This window comes from Neopelma chrysocephalum, unplaced genomic scaffold (genome assembly GCF_003984885.1).
Source record: "Neopelma chrysocephalum unplaced genomic scaffold, ASM398488v2 Primary Assembly neopelma1_59, whole genome shotgun sequence".
Taxonomy (NCBI): Eukaryota; Metazoa; Chordata; class Aves; order Passeriformes; family Pipridae; genus Neopelma; species Neopelma chrysocephalum.
In genome coordinates this window covers 1499913-1506583 of record NW_020897714.1, presented here as the reverse complement: position 1 = coordinate 1506583, position 6671 = coordinate 1499913, and the positions used below count along the sequence as shown (strand labels likewise).

The window sequence follows — 6671 nt, the reverse complement described above, 5'->3', positions numbered from 1 at the left end:
GGGAAGGTTTGGGAAGGTTTGGGAAGGTTTGGGAAGGGAAGGTTTGGGAAGGGAAGGGAAGGGAAGGGAAGGGAAGGGAAGGGAAGGGAAGGGAAGGGAAAAATGAAAAACCTAACAGGTTTACTCCTGAGTAAATTAATACTCTATTTTTTAAATTTAAAGCCAGAGCTGGTTAGGAAGTACTTTATTAGGCAATAAAATGAAAAGTCTACAGCTCTTCTACACCTTGCCAAAGGGGTCCATGGAAAAACAAGTAAGGTAATTGCTATACGTCCAGAAGAAATAAAAATAACATTTCCCAATCCATCCTGCCTTAGCTGTTTGTACCTAAGCTTGTGCCATTTTCTGTGCTCTGCTATCCCATGCATTCCTGATGTTATCATATTAAATCTGTCTCAAAACAACAAGTGTTTTGGGGGGGACTTTATTGCTCAGTCACACAATTTCCTAGCTTCCTCTCATTCTAGTCCTTGGTACCAGAGAAGTAGGGAAGGAATGAGCAGTGCAGAGGTGGACTGGGGCAGCTGGCACTGCTGACAAAATGTGTTTATACACTCTCGTTTCAGTAGTTTTTTGGTTTGGGGTCTTTTTTGTTTGTTTAGTTGATTGGTTGGATATTTTTCTTATTTTCCTCCAAAGAATCCTCATTTCCAGCTGGAATTTTTTAAGCATCTTTAAACCTTTCATGTTAAACCTGACACCAGACAGTGCAGAGATTCACCAGTGCTGCCCCAGTCAACTAATCATTCAAAGAAATCTAAATAATTAGTTTCTTATGTTGACCTGACTTTTCTCTACCCAGTGTAAGTCTGTGCAACCCATTTCTACAGGGTGCTTAAGATTAACTGCTGAACATTTCTCACTTTGGTCCATTACAGTGATAACAGTGCTAGAGAAGAATATCATAAAAATCAACCTCCACAAGACCACATTTTTCCATCCCCTCCCCTCTCCTTGCTTCCCCTCCCCTTCCCTCTCCTGCCCCCCTCCCCTTGCCTCCCCATCCCATCCTGTCCCTTTCCCATCCCATCCCCATCCCCATCCCCATTTGCTCCCCCCTCCCCATCCCATCCCACCCCACTCCTTCCTATCCCTTCCCCATCCCTTGCCCTCCCCTTCCCTCCCATCCCATGCCTTTTCTGTATGATATACAGTTGTACACCATACAAATTAGGCAAATCACTTGTAATGTGAAAACTTGTCATCTCTTCTCTCACTTTCATCAGGGTCCTGGATCTCATTTTGTGTGCCATTCCTCACTATATGTGGAATGCAAGCTCACTTGCAACTAAGCTAAATTTAAGTATGAAATGAATTTTAGTGGCTACCATAAATATTTACAAGGAAAAACATAGCAGAGGCTTTGGACATTTTTTACTGAAGGTCAGCACAATATTTTCCAGCTACACAATCTGAGAGGGTTAATAAATGCACATGCTTGGGAGTGAAAAGATATTATCTCCTACTTAGTAGTCAAAACTAGAAAGGGGAAAATTCAAAAGGAAAGACAGAATTGTCTGAGCATGTCACTGTGTTATGCATCACTTGTGCAGCAAATTAATTCTGTTCTTACTCTCTATTCCTCCATATTATCAGTACTGATTTTTATCTGCCATTTTATCACCTTGTCACTCTGTATTTCAAAGTCCTTAAATAGTTCTTTGCAGCTGGATCTCTTCTCTGTATCCTGCATAACTTAGTACATCAGTAAACTTAGTTATGAATATTAATAGCTCATATATAATATCAGCAAACTTTATTGTGAATATGAATAATATTGACTTAATACTTCAGCAACCTTAGTTATTTCACAGCTTCCCTTTTTTCTCAAATTGCTGATGTCTACATTTTAAATCACAGAAAAGACATATTAACCCAGCACCACTGTGTTCACCCCTAAACCATATCCACACACCTTTGGAAAGGTTACAAGGATGTGCAGCCTATTCCAATGCCTGACCAGTGGCACAGGCCACAGGTAAGCCCTCTCATGACTGAACCCACTTAACTGCAAAAGCTATTCACCGATTTCTGCTCTTTTTGTCTTATATTTTAACCAGTTGCATATTTATGTGAGGAATTCCTGATAATGTAATAGCTTAATTTCTTTTGTAGCTTTACAGCGAGACTCTTCAGAGACTCTTTTGAAGCTTCAAAGACACAGCAGTGTTTTGGCTCCCCCTTGTCTGTATTCATTGAGTCTTCAGTAAACTCTTGTGTAACAAAAAAGTGTGGTATATCCTGTCACAAATGCCATATCTATTATTTTCTTTTGCACCACATTTATCCATGGGCACACTCTGTCTAGGAATTGTGCGGTAGGGATGTCAGCTTTACTGGTTTGCAGTTTTCTGGGGTTCCCCTGAGGCCTTTTAGAAAATTAAGAGCCAATAAGCCCACTTTGTGCATCCCTGGTGTAGGGGCAGACTCAAGAGCAGGTGGTATCATGCACCCCTCGAAGTCTCTATTTTGTCTGTTTTGGCCTTGAGTCCTGCAGGACTCCTGGGTGAAGGTTGTCAGCTTAAATCTGTCCTTGCCATTATCTTCCTCCACTAGTCCAGGAGTGACCATGGGATTATTTTTTGTCAATGGGAATCAGGAATAATAAAAAGTCTAAAAAGGTCTGGAGGTGGAAAAATCTAAACCTGGTAGACAAGTGCAGGATTTTCAGCCCAAAATAGCAAATAATACAAAAACTCTCACCTCTTTGCTGTCTTGTGTGGGGCATAGAAGTGACAACAGCAACTTTTGCAATGCATGGGATTCAGGAGGCTGCTGAAGTAGGTGAGGAGCAGCACAATGGCCTAGCAACAGCAACAAATATGACTTCTGGGTGTGTTATGCAGCAGTTGGCCCTGATGCAAGATAGCAAAAGAAGGCCAACCATCTTCCGGCTTCCTCTTTCACTCTTTTCTTACCAAGGTGCCCACCTACAGTAAGCAAAGTCTTCCTAACAGGCTATAAGGAAGATGTATGCCAAAAAGTTACCTGCAGAAATAAACAGAGTAATCCCTTGATCCATGGCAAAATCACTTGTGTCTGTATGGTGGTCACATCATCCAGAGGGAAACTAAAACCAAAGAGGGCTCCATTTCCTGTCACACAAAGAGGAAAGGAATCTCCTGCATCACTCCATGCTCACTGCTACCTCTCAAGCAAATGTGTAATTTGCGAGATTTCCCTCTAAATCACTAGTCAGAGATGACCTTGACCTTACAAAACAGAAAGGCACCAGTCAGATAAACCTGGTCTCTAAATCAACTCAGGGTTGTGAGTTTAACAGGAGTAAGTGACACTCAGTAATTCTTCACAGATTGGATTTATGTTATCAAACAAGATTCAATAAAATATATCCATGTGCATAAGCACTTCCACAGAAATGTATTCTTGAGAAGTGTATCGTCATATACAGTAAACCCAAAGCCAATGACACCGAAGGAAAGTCATTCCACAATTCACAATTTTATTTTATCCTCAGACTGTTAATGTCACTAGAGGTAAGGAAATTCCACTCTCCCCCTTCCTCCCACCTTTCTCATAGGCTCCTGAAGGTCAAACAACAGATTTTGCTCACTGGCAGCTCTCCCTCTGGGGCATGCACAACTGTCCTCAGTCCACTTCGTGTCTCCCTGCATTATCATCCTGTGTCCTCCACCGCAGATTTCTGGTTGCATCCTTAAAAACTGTAGATGTCAATGATTTATGTTCTTACAAGAACAAATTTAGGCTTTCCATTTAAGCTTCACCTTTAGAAGGACCATTGAACAGAAACATTATGCAAATAATGCTGTTCAATCAACTAAAATTTATTTCCTCGCCACCTGAACTGTATTTACATGACGACACTATTTTAATGAACCATGATGCTAAATTGAGTTTGAAATACCTACACTGAAAATTTGGCTACCAGGCTAAACAAATGCTAAAGAACTCAGTCTTACCCAATTTGTTGCAATAACCATGCAACAGTTCTTTATTGCAGTATATAATTCCTTGTGCAGCTGGTGCTGCTTGAGGTTTTTGTTAAAGGTTGATTGATTAAAAAATTTACAAAAGTCAATGGAAAGATTGCTTTTGATTTAAAAGTGAATTGAATTGGGAAACTTGATTCTGGGTATCAATATAAAGTGCTTTAAAAAAAAATAAATCATATCTTGAGTGGTGTGCCGAGACAAATGACTCTAATAAATGAAAAAGCATAGAAGAGGTTGAGAATTTAGAATAGAGCCTGCACTTTCATGAATTTGCATAAAAAACACTACCAGTGTTCACATTATTTGCTGAGAATATTCTTAACTTCCCTAAATGGTCTCAAAATTCCTTCACATTTGAACCTGATATGCAACCTTGGGAAGTATGAAGAATGCGAGTTACTTCATAGCATCAGAAACCCTCCACACACCATAGGTTCTATTTAATTTGAATAGTCCAGCCTTACAGGCTTTTGGTTCCTGAGCCATACTTCTCTTTTGGTCACTCCAGATACTCAGGGAACACCTTTCACTCAATGATAGAAAGATTTGATTACTCACTGTAAAGCTAAACTGTTTTGGTTTTGATTACAAATAAATGCACTAAAGTCCTTTCCCACATTTAGCCCAGCAGAACGTTTGGAATAAAATGGCTGTGAATTTATGGAAAGGTCATAATTTGTTGATAAATGACAAAATTCTCAAATTATATCAAATACCAGTAAACTATTAATTTAAAATACATACAGTACTTTTCAGAGATCTGTAGAAAATACATAAAATTATGTCAACTACCCTATGTCTTTCATGTGCTTGTTCTCTTTGTAGATTAACAGAGCAGTTTAATAAAAATCATGAATGAATAAAAAATAGTTGAGATTTTTTATCTGAAGCCAACACACAGTGATGAAAGTCCTGATGAAAGTCCAGCTGGTGAGCTTCATGTTCCCTGTCTCACAACTGGGGTTTTTTTTGCCATAGACTTCGTAAAAATTATTTTCTTATTGAATGCTGCAAAAAATGATGTGGTTTTCAGATGGTGTTTATCACAGGTGTCTAGTTGCAAGGATATAAATGGAAAAAATTATTCATTTTAAAACTTTGAACTGATCTTAGTAAGCTAGCTCTTTGTTTTCAGAGAGTTCTTATGAATTCTAAAATTATGTGTAGACCAACTGCACAAATGCTACATGAACACACTGTGGGGAAAGAATAGCAATTAAAAGAAGAAATTCTCATGCATTTGTGCCTCTATCTTCAAAATAGGCTACACACAGATGGACAAAATAGGTATCTTTTAACCTGCACAGAGAAAAACAAGGTCTTAGATGAAGAGTAAAAGTCACTTCAGCTAAGTAGTTTCTGTCCAGTGATAGAAGTTACTCTCCAATAAGCATTTCACATGCCATTAAAACAAACAAACAAACAAACAAACCAACCTTAAAAAAAAGAAGTTACAACCACAAATACAATTCCATTTGCAGTTTTTACAAAAATGGTGTTTGACTACTCACAGAAGCCACTCACTAAAAGCTCTGTTTCAAACCAGAGGCACTTTTGGAGGACATGAGAAGAGACATCTGGTCTCTAGACTCTGACTAAACTTAAGGAATAGCTCGAATCTGAAGATCTGTCCTTCTACCAGAATTTTTAATAGCTCTAGGCACTCTTTTAAATCCATATAGCACTCATTTCACATTTTTTTAATTTTCTTAGACCCTGTACAGCATCATTTCGCAGATTCTCAATTTTGCTTGGCCATTTTCTGTTTTAAAGGGGTTTTACTGATAAACTTTCTGAACTTGTGAGAAGATGACTGACAATAGAGAAGCAGAATTTTCAAGAGGATGCTTTTAATATTGGATAGACTTCTTTTTTACTTATTTGTGAGTGTGATCTATCATTTCCACGACAGAGTACTTGTGTGTATTTCTCTGAGGGGCATTTCTGAAAGCGCAACACAGTGATGTGGCAGGGATCTTGGGAAATACTGAGTCAGAATCTCAGAGTCAGCACTTTCCTCTGGGTAGGACAAAATATGAAACACATCTGCCCTGACTTTCTTCCCATATAGATAGTTCTCCTCCCGGTACCTGGGTTTCCTTGTATCTTCTCTGGTTTTATATTCAGAGTAAATAAGCTATAGATGAACATTCGCTTAGTGGTTCAGATAGGAAAATGAGCAAGGCTTTGGAATGGTTTTATCCTTTCTCAGTCCTTGTTTCTGTTTCAAATTTCCATTGCTTTTCTTTGTAACCAGACCCTTTTCTTTCTGGTCACCTGTCTCTCTCCCGCTCCCAGGAAAGTTCTCTGATTTTTTTACCCTGCTTGGCCCTTCCCAGAGCCCAGCCCTCCTCAGTCAATGAATAGGGTCCAAACTCATACTTTCTTATGGATCTCTTTCAGGGCCTACTGCTTCCCATAAGATGTGATCCAAATAATGATGGCTGAGTACAAAGGAAATCTCTATCAGATGACTGTATTTTTTGTACTAATACATACATGTCTATTGTCAGAAAAGTCCAAACCACCCTTTCTCCACCTTCAGCCCCTCCATATCTTAGGAGGACACATTTTACCTGATTCTAAAAACAATTATTTGACTTTATTATGACCCTCCTAATTTTTTCTCTGTTCTTTATTCTATTTTATCACACTCACTTGCATCCTGGGTTTATGAAACTTATTAGCACCCTGTGA

At 38.9% G+C, this 6671-nt stretch overlaps 1 long non-coding RNA gene across 1 annotated transcript in view; it reads right to left on the bottom strand.

The window, feature by feature from the left end:
* The window catches only part of LOC113965873, a 21510-nt gene extending 17278 nt beyond the window's left edge, over positions 1-4232 (bottom strand). The window contains exons 1-2 of the long non-coding RNA XR_003533670.1: positions 3531-4232; positions 2704-2988 (exon numbers count right to left, since the gene is read on the bottom strand). This is a non-coding gene — a long non-coding RNA (uncharacterized LOC113965873). The remainder of the gene's footprint in view (positions 1-2703; positions 2989-3530) is intronic.
* Positions 4233-6671: the final 2439 nt, after the last annotated feature.